The sequence below is a fragment of the Zalophus californianus genome, chromosome 1, assembly GCF_009762305.2.
Source record: "Zalophus californianus isolate mZalCal1 chromosome 1, mZalCal1.pri.v2, whole genome shotgun sequence".
NCBI classification, from domain to species: domain Eukaryota; kingdom Metazoa; phylum Chordata; class Mammalia; order Carnivora; family Otariidae; genus Zalophus; species Zalophus californianus.
The window spans coordinates 144,796,423-144,810,890 of record NC_045595.1 but is presented as its reverse complement, the minus strand read 5'-3'; the positions used below and the strand labels follow the sequence as shown (position 1 = coordinate 144,810,890).

General features: G+C 44.8%; 1 pseudogene; it reads left to right on the top strand.

Moving 5' to 3' along the window:
* Positions 1-11,652: 11,652 nt before the first annotated feature.
* LOC113915923 lies at positions 11,653-11,906 on the top strand (annotated as a pseudogene).
* Positions 11,907-14,468: the final 2,562 nt, after the last annotated feature.

Here is a 14,468-nt window from a genome sequence, read left to right as displayed (position 1 = left end):
TAACAAGTCAGGAAACGACAGATGCTGGCCGGGATGTGGAGAAAGGGGAACCCTCCTACACTGTTGGTGGGAATGCAAGCTGGTGCAGCCACTCTGGAAAACAGTATGGAGGTTCCTCAAACAGTTGAAAATAGAGCTACCATACGATCCAGCAATTGCACTACTGGGTATTTACCACAAAGATACAAATATAGGGATCCGAAGGGGTACGTGCACCCCAATGTTTATAGCAGCAATGTCCACAATAGCCAAACTGTGGAAAGAGCCAAGATGTCCATCGACAGATGAATGGATAAAGAAGATGTGTTATATATACACAATGGGATATTATGCAGCCATCAAAAGGAATGAGATCTTGCCATTTGCAACGACGTGGATGGAACTGGAGGGTGTTATGCTGAGTGAAATGAGTCAATCAGAGAAAGACATGTATCATATGACCTCACTGATATGAGGAATTCTTAATCTCAGGAAACAAACTGAGTGTTGCTGGAGTGGTGGGGGGTGGGAGGGATGGGGTGGCTGGGTGATAGACATTGGGTAGGGTATGTGCTATGGTGAGCGTTGTGAATTGTGCAAGACTGTTGAATCACAGATCTGTACTTCTGAAACAAATAATGGAAGATATGTTAGGAAAAAAGAAAAAGAAGAAGATAACAGGAGGGGAAGATTGAAGGGGAGTAAGTCGGAGGGGGAGATGAACCATGAAAGACGATGGATTCTGAAAAACAAACTGAGGTTTCTAGAGGGGAGGGGGGTGGGGGGATGGGTTAGCCTGGTGATGGGTATTAAGGAGGGCACGTTCTGCATGGAGCACTGGGTGTTATGCACAAACAATGAATCATGGAACACTACATCAAGAACTAATGATGTAATGTATGGTGATTAACATAACAATAAAAAATTTTAAAAAAAAATAAAAAAAGAAGGAAAATGATAGATAAATATGAAAGAAGAAAATGTTTAAACACTGGCAAAAAAAAAAAAACTAAACAAAATCAAAAGATGACTGACAAAGGAGCGCCTGGGTGGCTCAGTCGGTTAAGCGTCTGCCTTCAGCTGAGGTCATGATCCCAGGGTCCCGGGATCGAGCCCCGCATCGGGCTCCCTGCTCAGCGGGGAGCCTGCTTCTCCCTTTCCCTGTGCTTGCCACTCCCCCTGCTTGTGCTCTCTCTCTGTCAAATAAATAAATAAAATCTTTAAAAAAAAGATGAATGACAAAAAAGAAGGGAGAACACATATGCAGCACATACAGCAAGGGGCTAATTAGCTTACTACACAAGAGAACATTTACAAAGAATAAAATTAAGAAAGATAGGCAGGAAGAAAAGAAGAAAGAAGTAAAGAAAGAAGCAAAGGAACAAAGGATATAAAAAAGTAGTTCACAGCAAAATAAGTAAATGGTTGAGAAACTTGTAAATGTGTTCAACTAATTTTAAAGAGATGCCCAGTCCCAGGTATCATTTTTTGTCAACAGATTGTCAGAGATTAAAAACTTGGTAATGACCTACCATTAATGTTCTCAGGGTTAAAGGCACAATATAAATGCACACCCACATATCACATAAATACTTAAGATTATAAACCAAGTAAAAAAAAAGGATTATAAATCAAGCAAACTCTTTAATCAAATACAATCCTTTCTCTTCCCTTAATAAATATATCTCAATCACAATCTGAAACGCCAGGTTCAAGTTTAGAGTTGTCATACTCCTCAGACTTAGGCTTCTGCCCCAGATACAGCTCTCAGCCCCTAGTCTATCACCTGCCTCTCCTTTTCCCACCCCAGCCCCAACCTCCACATGAGGCCTTAGATCTATATGGGTACCCCCCAGCCCACACATCCAAGCCCCTCTACACTCCATATATGGTTACCCCTTGGCCACCTTAGGGTCTGGGATGAGTGGACCAGCAGTATACAGTCTGGAAGATGGATCTGGAAAGAGCCTATGCAGACCCTAGAAGGGCTTGGGGCTCTTCAAGAAGGAAATTCTGGGGTCTCAGATACACAGAACATGGTTAATATGGGGAGGGGTGCAGGCTCTAGGTGGGCATATCTCCTTGACCTCATAGGACACATGCCCTATAGGAAGGGCACAGCCAGAAGAGAGACAGAATAGAACTTCCTACAGCTTAGGCCCATGGCAGGAATCCCCCGGCCCTCATCCCAGGGAGGTGGTAGATGAAGGGAAATAGGTTCATACACTAGTTGTTACAAATAAATCTGGCACGAGGAGAGAGCAATTTGGTAGTAGCTTCCAGAATTCAACCCAGCAGTTCCAGTTCTAGAAATGTGTCATCTAGATTAACTTGTAGAAGTGCCCAGTGGTGTATGCATTATTATATTCACTGTAACACTATAAAATTAAAAAGCTGCAAATAATATATCAACCACATGGTAAATGGGTAACTAAATTATGGTATACTCATGCACTGAAATATATTTTGTAGCCACTAAATAGGATAGGCTGGTGTGAAAAGAGCTTCACTATCTATTTTTAAGTGAGAAAAACAAACTAAGGATCTGATGTGTAGTATGACCAACTGTGTGTGTGCACGTGTGTGTGTGTGTGTGTGTGTGTGTGTATTATCCTTATATTTGCTAAAAATCTTTCTAAAAGGAATTACAAGAAACTATGAAGTTATTACCTCTGGTAAGTAAGAGCACGGATTGATAGGGGCAGTTTTTACTTTACACCTCTGTCCGAATTTGTTGTCATAGCAGTCAATACTTTCATAATTAAAACAATAACCAAAAAAGCATTGAACAGAACTTTTCAGGTGCATTCAATAACAACCTAGTCTCAATCAGTGACAGCAACTGAGAACCTACCAAGTGTGGGCGGGCAGTGCGCTAGGCACGGGGTGACACCACCATGAGTCTGAGAGTCTCCTTTTCAGTCTAGTGGAATTCTGTTCAGCCATTTGCAGCCAGTTATTTCTCCTTCTTCATTTCCAAGGTGGCAGGAAACCCAGGAGAAAATACGTCACCCACTGAAGTGTTTTCTTCATGGGTTTCCCTAGTGGGCTGCCAGTGTGCACAGTGGGTCAGCGGCCCCTCTAACTGCTGGTTCCCACACAGCTGGCCCAGGGCCCCTCAGGCTCAGGGAAGAGCTCTGGCCCTGACCTGGCCTAGGCTCACCAATGTGGGCAGTAGATCAGAGGATTTTTCCCTTAGTAGAAAAACAACTCAAAGTCAACACTTCCTGGCAGTGAGTAAATATCAACATCTACAATTCAGAGAGAGGCCCAAGGAGATGATCTCTACCCAGTCATGAGGTCCTCCATGGCTAGTTCTAGATTATTGGTCTGGGAGCTCCTGGACCTCAGGCACCAGACTGGATTCACCTCTGTATCCCCCGATGCCTGGCACAGTGCCTGACACACAGGGGATGCTGCTCAGACGGTGGCTGAATTGGCGTCAGGGGCCTGTCCCCTCCCCCGGCCATATCACACCTCCTTTGCAAAGAGTTGACTGTCCCTGGCCTTCATTCCTCTGGATTTGGAACACTCACCTCCCTGAACTTGGTCCACCCCCTGGCAGAATGTGCAATATGCCTCCATGAAAACTCACCAAAGGAGAACTCTTGATGACTTGCTTGCTTTACTACTGAGAGCTTCTAGAAAACTTAGAAAATAAAGATTACTAGTCAAATAAGATCAAAATTATATTTCTCTCCACCCTCTTGCTCCAATGGGACCCCCGTGGAACCTACCCCCCTGGTGGATCTTCTGGCCTCCGATTATAGATTGATTCCGGCGTGCCCCACTTCCTCAGCCTTCTCACCCCTTCACAGCCATCTGCCAAGGCAAACCAGGCTTTTCCACTTCAGCACTCGGCACTGGCTGTTGCTTTCTCCAGGCTTCTAGGGGCCACCCAAGAGTTTGCCTCAACCCCTGGGGTCCTTGCCAGGGTCTGAAATCCATCATCCTGAGAAGGTACCCCCAAGTCAGCTCTTGCTTAGCCAGACTTCTATCCCAGCCCCAGGATCAAGTACCTGTTGCCTGAGCAACCAGCCTTGTTGAAGACGCCATGGCCAGTTTGGTAATGAGCTGCTTCATATTCCCTTTATCTCCTTCCTTGCTTTTTCCCCTCACTCTTACTTTCCCGAAACCCATCTCTGCCCCCATGCAAGCTTTGCCTCAGGCTCCATTTTCAGGGGAAACTGGGCTAAGGCAGGGATCTTGATTTGACCTGCTCTGAGAAGAGAGGCTTTCTTCCCGGCCTTTGGGCTGGGGAGTGCCCAGAGTAAGTCCTTCTAGCCTAGGGCTGAAAAGGGAATACCCAGCTTTTGTGGAAACGGGTAAAAGGTTAGGAGGGGTAACAAGCCTAAATAGTTAGCAGGTTCAAAACATAGTCCCTCCCTGAAATGACACAGCATTTTTTTTTTCATTGAAGACAACTTGGGCATAATGCTTAGCTGAGGCACCCCCAGGCAGCAGAGGGGAGTGAAGGAGAAGGGGCCAGAGTATCCCGTAGGCTGGCTTGGTTCACAGCCTATTGTGTATTCCTGCTGCTGTCATGGCCACTGATGCCCCAGATCCTGCCAAGAGTATGGTGAACTGGGGAGTGAGGAGGGAGTAGGCGAACCCGTTTCCAAATTTTTAAGAGGCTTTAGTGGTTGGAAGAGCTTCAGGGCAAGAAAGCAGGAGGGGAGGGCTTATTAGGCAAAAGCTGGTGACCATCACACCCAAGTTCCTTGAGACTTCAAAATCACAGGCTTGCCTGTACATCTGTTGAACCCAAGACCTCTTCCAAGAATGGCTTTGTATTCCATAGGAGAGGAGGGGCCTTACAAAGGAGACAAGAACTCAGCATGCCCTGCAGGGGAAAGAAAGATCTTGGGGTCTTAAGTTGGCAAACTTTAAAATGACTGTTTGGAAGAGGCCCTGATGACATACTTTTGAAAGGGGTCACCACATCTGTCCAGTAAAACATCGAATCTCTCCTATTCTTGAGACTCCACTTTTCTTTGACTACTGTCAGGAAGCAGTCTCCTTATGGAGAGGCTCATTTGTTCATCGTATTCAACCAGAAGTGACCAGGAAGTTCAAAGTCAAATGATAGGTCTGGCTTTGTATCTCATTTGTGAATAATACAACCAATTATTTCTTCTGGGACTCCAACTCAGTGTCTGATAAAGATACAAGATCCAAAGGGAAATAGGGGCTCTTGAGCAAAAGAAGTTCAGATTAAATTTTCACTTAGTGTAAGATGCTCCTGATTCTACGTCAAGGTCCTCAAGGCCAGGAGAGCAAAGAAAATATAAGCTAAGATGAATAAGAAGGGGCCATGCCCTGATGCATGGCACTGTTGAAAGAAGGCAGGAAAATGAGAGTTGCTGGAGCAAGTGAATGCTGGAAAGATGGTTCTCAATCCTGGCTGCACCCTGGAAAGACCCAGGGAGCTTAAAAAAAAAAAAAATGCTGATGTCGGGTACCACTCCCAGAGATTCTGATTTAATTGGTCTAGCAGAATCCTGGTCCTTAGACATTTTAAAAGCTTCCCAGGTGAGAGGCGCCTGGGTGGCTCAGCTGGTTGACCTCAGCTCAGGTCTTGATCTCAGGGTAGTGAGTTTAAGCCCTGTGTTGGGCCCCACGCTGTGTGTGGCGCCTACTTAAAAAAACAAAAAACAAAACAACAACAAAAAAAACTAAAACAAACCACAACAAAAAATAAATAGCCGCTCCCCAAATTCAAATGCGCAGCTCAAGGCTCAGAACCCTATGTTAGCGGAAAGATACTTCTGTTCTTGATTCTCTTTGTCTCCAGCTGTTACTTTTCTCCTCATTTTTATGTCTTTCCCCCCTCGCTATTGGCCAAGGCGGCTTGCTCCAGAGCTCAGGTGGGTTGTGCTGACAGGTCACGTCCGGGAGTGGAAGCCAGCTCTCAGGGCCTGCTTTCCTACGCACCTGTATAGGAATTCAGCCCAGGCCTCCCAAAGCCCAGCTTCCCCTTTGCCATGCTGAGTAGAATAAATTCCCACTCTCCTGCCAGCACGTTGCCTACAACATAACGCCTGGGGGAGAGTGCCTTGCATAGTCCAAAATGTTTCATTGGAAAGAAAGACAGAAAAGGGCAATGTGAGGTCCATGCAGGCAGAATTCTCATTTCCTTCTTAGTTTACATCTCGGTCAAAAAAAGCCCTCAGCAGGGAGGGTTGAGGGCTCTTTCCCCACTGATAAGCCTGCACCCACAACACTGGTCTGGGGCAAGGGCAGGCTGAGCAGCTGAAACCGTTAGGCTTATTGTGCTTTGAAAAGCGAATCGGTCCTCTTTAAGGTGCAGATAAACTATTTCTATGGAGACCCATTTGGAAATGTGAAAGCTCTTTGTAGAAAGGAAGATCAGTTCCTACAGAGTTCTACATTCTGGGTTGCTATAGCTTTTACTTCCTGGAGAACTGATTACCTTAAAAAAATTGATGGGATCCTTTTTAGTTTATTTCAACTGAAAACGAGCCATAGACTTCAGAGGCTGAAGAGAGAAATGTTTTTTCCTTTAAAACAGAACTCATTTGGGCCATTGGATTGTAGGGCTCTTAACTCTGGTGTACATGAAGTGCTGGTAAAGGTAGATTTTACTGTCCAGGCGTGGTACTGGCTAGCTAAGCCATCACACAAAGGCCATGCTACTTCTTCCTTTTTGAGTAAGTCCCCCAGCAATGGTCACATCTAAAAAGGCAATGGTTATTGGGAGTTTGGAAAGGACAGCCCACCTAGGGGGTGGGGGGAGGGACAAAGGGTGGGGGCCGCTGTGGGTCTGCTTCTCTTCTCCCTTTGAAGCCACACAGGCCTAAGAACAGTCTAGAGCGATGGTTCTCACACCTTCGCGTGCACCAGAATCAGCCCTTTCCTGATTTGGCGGGTCTGGGGCGGGGCCAGAGAATCTGCATTCCTGACACGTTTCTGGGTGACGCTGAGGCTGCTGGTCTGAGACCACACTTTGAGACCCACTGGCCTGGAGAAGGGAAGCTGAAAAGAAGGTTGTACTCTAATGCTGGAAAACCCCACTGCTGACACCAGCTCCCCCTCCCCCAAGGTCTGTGTCACCGGAGGCCAGAAAGAGAACAGGCTCTTCTTAACTGACAAAAAACAGATGTCTGGTTCTTTTCAGGCAGAAGTAATTCAGACAAACACCACCAGGTACTAAAAGAAAATCATGTTAGTAACATCTTTTTATGGTGGTGACTTAAAACACCATTTCTAGCCTCTGCTTTTGGGCCACTACCCCCACCATGGTCCAAGGCCTTGGAATGCCTTTCTGATTCTCCTCCACCATCCCCACAGCGCCCCCCGCAGGTGGCCTGACAGAATCTCAATTACATCTTGGCAAACAGATAGGAAGTTTGGTAGCATTTAGGGTTAAACAGGAGTCTTAACCCCAGTGTTGCCACTAACTAGCTACATCTCTTCCTCCCTCTCTGGGCCTTGGCTTCCCCATCAATAAAAGGAGGATTGTGGACAAGCTAATAAGAGTGAAAATGATAAAAGTTTTGACTTTTATAGTTTCCTTGGCACTGGCACACATATTATCTTCGTTAATCCCTGTGAAATAATTTTTATTCCCTCCCCTTTTTCACAAAGAGAATTGGAAAACCACAGTCACTTTGAGGACCCATATAAAACATAGCCACATAGAAACTTCGTGAAAACGACCACGGAAGACATGGTCCCTTTATGTTACTCAGTGTCCCTTGTATAATAATTTATGTTTAAAATTCCTCCTGAAGGTTAGTGCCCGATAAACATGTCCCTTTGGAAGACATAATACGCATCGTTTTACAAGATAGAATCAACTTCCTAGCCCTTTATGTTTTTCTTTTGTTCCAGCTGCCAAGAAGCTGAGAGCTAATTGTGCCAAGATTGTAATAACCAATTTAAATCTCAAATTCAGGGTAACCTTATCTCTCACATCCTCTGTATCCTCATGCCTTAATGTTTTCTTACAGAGATGACCTGTGATTAGGGTGACAGTGTAATTTACCATCTCAATGGGACCCTTTTCAGAGTAAAAGGGAACAATGTTAATAATTATGCCAGAGAGATGAAAACCAGCACAGTCCCAGGCAAACTGGGAGAGGTGGTTACCCTACTTATGATTAGAAATAGAATGGGCAAAAATTATACACAAAGAGCACTCAATTTGACCCTGTAGGTGCAGGAGTTTTGGGTCTCATTAAACTCAGTAAAGTCACACAGTGAAGATAGATTATCAATCATAGGAAACAACAGCAAGGAAAAAAAGGCTCTGAATGTATTTCAGACTGAGGAGGGAGAGGGTGTAGTGCTGAGAACCTTCTCCCTTCAAGCATGCTTATACCACTTCACTTCCTGAAGCCTCTGCCTCCTAGGCACATGGAAATATGTCCTGTGGCAGGTGGGGTAGCTCTCAAGTTCCTTAGAAGAGGGGGCTTAGGCAAGGCAATCTGTTTAGAAGGGAAGGGAGGCTTTAATCTGAACTGTGTAGCTCTTTACTGAAGATTGGAAAAAATTGTCCATCTCAAAGAATGGGATGGTGTTGACAGAGATGGTGGGATGGAAAGGCCAAAGTCACCAGGCAGTCCTGCCGTGTCGCAGAGCTTGCCCCCCAACATTGGCCTGCTCACACATTGATAAGCTCCCCCCTCTCCACTCAACCCTGCTGAAGACAGGACTGACCGATTGGTCATTGCGGGTCCACGGAGGCACAGATGGAGACCACCTGCGGGTTGGTGCTCTCAATAGACAACCAGGTGCCCTCGTTCATACCCAGACACACTACCTGATGCCCTTCCCACCTTCCCCTTCTTTAGTCACAGAGGCTGGGGAGCTTGTTGCCTCCAGGGGAGTCAGGGGTGAGGGGTGGGCTGCTCCAACACCCAGAGTCTTGGGTGTTACAGGAGTAGCAGAGATAGATGTGCTCATGTCCAAGAGCAGACCTGACAAACCAGCTGTGCAAGGTCCAGCTTCCTGGAGCTCAGGAGTCCACAGTGCCCGCCCTCCCCGCCTCTCTCTCTCTCTCTCAACTGCACCCACTCAAGCTCCGCCCCCTGACTCCCCCGACAGATGGGGGGCTCACCCAGGCTGGGGGAAGCCGCGGCGTCTCTTCCAAGAACTACCACTAGAGGTCACTCTTCTCCAACATCAGACAAGGCGCCGGGCAAGGCCTAGCTCCGGCTCCGGCTTAAACTGCTCTGGGAGGCGGGCCAACTAGCCCTGGTGGGAGGTGCTGCCGGTGGCTGGCCCTCGCCCCAGGTGGAAAGGCCCTCCTTGGAGATGCAGCAAGCTCTGGGGTTGGCGCAGGGTTGCTGAGGAGAGGCAGCACTGTGCTGGAGGCAGGGGTGAGATGCGGGTGGGTGAGGGGAACGGCCCATCTTCAGCCTTTCCCCTCGTCCAGTCCGTTCCCTTGTGGAGAGAATGCTGTGCTCTGTGGGGATCCGAGGGACTGCCCAGGGGCAGGGCTGGGACTCATCAGATCCAGGGAGAAAGACTTTCTGCAAGAGATGAAACTTCCGGGAGCAACAAAGGCGGGTGCAGCCTGAAGAGCACACCGCCTAATGTGTGCAAACTGTAGGGTGCTAGGCACGCGGAGGTGTCCACGCCCGGTTGCAGTGGGCCTGTTAATTCTCTGCGGGTCCGGACACCGTGAAAGGGAGGCTCAGGCATCCTGTACGAGCCGTGCTGGGCCAGGGCTCACAGGAAGGCCCCTAGCCTGGCTTGCCTGTGATTCCCTCTCCTTGCGCTCTCCTTTTCCAAGGGTTTTTCCCGGAGGCCGGGTTTTCTGTGTGATAGCGGTTCCTTCCAAACGGCCATTCGACAATCCTTAGTTTTCTGGTCACAACCCATTTTCAGCTGCGAGCCAGAGGGCTTACTCTGTATACAGATGGAGACACTGAGGTTTCAGGAGATGACATACCTTGCTGAAGTTACCGAACAGATGGAGCTAGACCCCAGGCTGGCTCATTCCCAAGGCCTGGCCGCCTCTTCTCACAGGAGAGCTACTTACCGGCCTCAGCAAAAGACACAGTGCTGAGGAGAAAACTGCCGGGGCTGAAAAGTTTCAAACCAGGCAAGGACTCAGAACAAAAAAAAAAAAAAACCAGAAGCAAGCATTCCCGCTAAGCCCCACAAGTAGTCCCTGAGTCACTGGGGCAGAGCCAAACCAGCCAACACCCATGAGCCCCCTGGCTTGGTCTTCAGAGGGTAAACAGACCAACCACTTGCCTCTATCAACCCAAGTTCTTTCTCTCTTTCTTTCTTTCAACACATGGATTGTTTTATTTTCAGGATTTTTTTTTCTAACTCAACATTGCCCTTTGACTTGATTTTAGACTTCAATTTCATGGTCAAAGTATACATCCTGAAGGAATAATGAACTTTTCTTTACTTAAAACAAGGACAATAGTATTCTAGCTGATTCTTGTATTTTTTTTAAAGCATATTAAAAATGTATCCCCAAAGCCAAGATGCATATCACCACCTTCAGAAAAAATGTGTATCCATCATGGATATTGCTTAATAATGGATATCTGTGATGGATACACATCTGTGTGTCAATAATAGTAAATGTTTTCCATAATGGAATGTCTATTTTTTAATTTAAAAAGTAACCTAAATTTAGTTTAATTAATTCCATATGTAACACCCAGATATGAGCCTGGGTTGTTATCTGTATAGGACATTTTTCAAATATTTACATCTATATGTAACCATAGATTCAAAGAATGTGATTCAATTATACCTTCTATTTTCTATTTTTATTATTTTTTTAACTTTTTTTCTTTGTGGCTCCCCTTCACCCATTTTCCCACCCCTCTAGCCCCACCTCTGACAACCACCGAACTGTTGTTCTCTGTATCTGTGAGCTGGATTTATTTTTTTAGATTCCACATATAAGACAGATCATACACTATTTGTCTTTCTCTGAGTTATTTCACTTAGCATAATGCTCTTGAGCCCCATCCATGTTGTCTCAAGTGGCAAGATTTCACTCTTTTTTATGGCTGAATAATAGTCCATTGAATATACATATACCACAATTTCTTTATCCATGTATTCATCAGTGGAAACTTAGGTTGTTTCCATACCTTGGTTATTGTTAAGTAACACTACAAAGGACATGGGGTACATATATTTTCCAGAGTTTCGTGTTTTTGTTTTCTTTGGATAAATACCCAGAAATGGAATTGCTGGATCATGTGGTAGTTCTATTTGTAACTTTTTGAGGAACTTCCATACTGTTTTCCAGAGTGGCTGCCCCAGCTTGCATTCCCACCAGCAGTGCACGAGGGTTCCCTTTTCTCCACATCCTCACCAACACGTGTTATCTCTTGTCTTTTTGATAGCAGCCATTCTGACAGGAGTGAGGTGATATCTCACTGTGGTTTTGATTTGATTTCCCTGATGATTCGTGATCTTGAGCATCTTTTCATGCGTCTGTTGGCCATCTGGATGTCTTCTTTGAAAAATGTCTCTTCAGACATTAGAACCAGCTGCGGAGTGATTTTGACAATCACGAAGCCCTGGCTGCACCCAGACTCAGGAGGTCAGCCCCTCTGGCCTGGGGTCTGGAGAGCGGTGGAAAGCTCCAGATTCATTCCACCACTTACAACCTGAAAACAGTGGGCCACAGGAAGCCTTACTCGTTTCAGGTAAAAATAATAACTGAAGATGTGGAGCAAAACAGCAAGCACCACCAGCCTCATCCAGGCAAGGAAGAGTGTACAGCATTTGAGAATGGAGCCTCCACTGAGAGAGTAAAGGTTTCACGGGTGTCCTCCTGGGAGGAGCACCCCAGGAGCGACCCCTTGCCGATAGGGATAGCAACCTCAGAAACCCCTTTCAAGGATAAAAACACTTGCAATATCTTAGAGAGGAACAGTGAAACAGCTCCTCGCCTCCTCTCAACAAAGCAGATTTTTTAAAGATTATTTATTTATTTATTAGAGAGAGAGAGAGAGAGAGAGAGCACGAGCAGGGGGAGTGGCAAAGGGAGAGGGAGAAGGAGACTCCCCACCGAGCAAGGAGCCCGATGCAGGACTCAATCCCAGGACCCCGGGATCATGACCTGAGCTGAAGGCAGACGCTTAAGTGACTGAACCACCCAGGCGCCCTCAACAAAGCAAATTATGAGCAGCTCCTTGGAAGAAATTTACCTTCAGCTTATTTGGTAACTGCTAATAACTAAAATACTCTAACTTGGGAGGGGGATGTCTCTTCAGATCCTCTGCCCAGTTTTTAATCAATTGCGCTTTTTGTTTGTTTGTTTGTTTGTTTACTATTGAGTTGTATGAGTTCTTTATGTATTTTGGACATTAACCCTTTATTGGATATATGATTTGCCATATTTTCTCCCACTCAGTAAGTTGCCTTTTCATTTTGTTAATGGTTTCCTTTGCTGTGCAGAAGCTCTTAGTTTGATATAGTCCCATTGTTTTATTTTTGCTTTTGGTGTTTTTGGCGTCAGATTTTTAAAAAATCATCACCAACTCTATGTCAAAGAGCTTACTGCCTGTGTTTTCTACTAGGAGTTTTATGGGTTGGGGTCTTATGTTCAAGTCTTTCATTCTTTTTAAGTTAATTTTTGTGTATAGTGGACCGGTTTCATTCTTTGGCATGTAGCAGTCCAGTTTTCCCAACATAATTTATTGAAGAGACTGTCCTTTCCAAACTGTATATTCTTAGCTCCTCATAATTAATTGACTGTATATATACATGGGTTTATTTCTGGGCTCTCTACTCTGTTACACTGTTTTATGTGCTGTTTTTATGCCAGTGTCATGCTGTGTTATAGTAACTTTGTAACAAAGAGCTTGAAATCAGGGAGTTGTGATGTTTCCAGCTTTGCTCTTCTTTCTCAAGATTGCTCTGGCTGTTCAGGGTCTTTGTGGTTCTATACAAATTTTAGGATTGTTTGTTCTATTTCTGTGACAAAATGCTATTGGAATTCAATAGGGATTGCACTAAATCTGTAGATTGCTTTGGGTAGTATGGACATTTTATCAATATTAATTCTTTCAATCCATGAGCATGGAATATCTTCCCATTTATTTGTGTCTTCTTTAATTTCTTTCCTTATGTCTTACAGTTTTCAGAGTATGGGTCTTTCACCTCTTTGGTTAAATTTATTCTTAGGTACTTTACTCTTTTTGATGCAATTGTAAATGGAGTTGTTTTCTTTCTGATAGTTCATTGTTAATATATAGAAATGCAATAGATTTTTACATATTGATTTTATATCCTGCAACATTACTGAATTAATTTATTCTAAGTTTTTTTTGGTCAAATCTTTAGGGTCTTCTATACATAACATCATGTCATCGGCAAATAGTGAGAATTTAATTTCTTCCTTTCCAGTTTAGATACCTTTCATTTATTTTTCTGGTAGGGCTTTCAGTACTATGTTGAATAAAAGTGGCATCCTTGTCTTGTTCCTGATCTTAGAGCAAAAGCTTTTAGTTTTTCACTGTTGAGGATGATGTTAGCTGTGGGCTTGTCTTATATGGCCTTTATTATTTTGAGATATAGACTCCCTCTATACCCATTTTGTCGAGAATTTTTATGATAAAGGGATGAATTTTGTCAAATGCTTTTTCTGCATCTACTGAGATAATCATATGATTTTTATCCTTCATTTTGTTAATGTGGTGTATCACATTGATTGATTTGATTTGAACCTGCCTTACATTCCTGGAATAAATCCCACTTGATCATGCTATATGATCCTTTTAATATATTGTTGAATTTGGATTGCTAATATTTTGAGGATTTTTGCATAAATGTTCATCAGGGATATTGGCATCCTTGTCTGGTTTGTAATTAGGGTAATGTTGGCCTCATAAGATGAGTTTGGAAGAGTTCCCTCCTCTTACATTTTCTAGAAGAATTTGAGAAGGATTAGTATTAATTCTTTGAATGTTTGGTAGAATTCACCAGTGAAGCTATCTGGTCCTGGACTTTTGTTTGTTGGGAGATTTTTTTTTTTTTTATCACTGATTCAATTTCATTGCTGGTAATCAGTCAGTTCAGACCAATTTATGTAAACCAGTTCATGTAGGAGATGAATATTGTAGCTTAAACCTGCCCTAGCTCTTGGTTGTCTCTCAAACCTGTGTGCTCATCTCAGCACCCTATTATGTTTTTAAATAGCTCCCAGTAGTTAAGTATCTGCCAAGACCGGTCAGTGTCCCAAAGGGGAGGATCTCAGCACCTAGCTTCAAGCTGATTGAAACTAGACCCTCAGGCAGCAGCTCTTAAAAGTGTGCAAATATACAGAGTCCTGGGGGACCGCAAGCAGAAGCCCTGCTACCACCAGAGCCAGGTAATCTGGAAGCATCCACCGGAAGGCAGTCACAAAGATCAGGGCTCCAGGCAAGTGTTTAAGCTCCTGTCTGGGAGATAGCAGCGAGCTGGCGCAAGGCCGAGGGAGAGTACCAAGCTGGCATCTACGGCCCGTATTCCTTGAGAGCAGCTCTGTAGGCCACTAA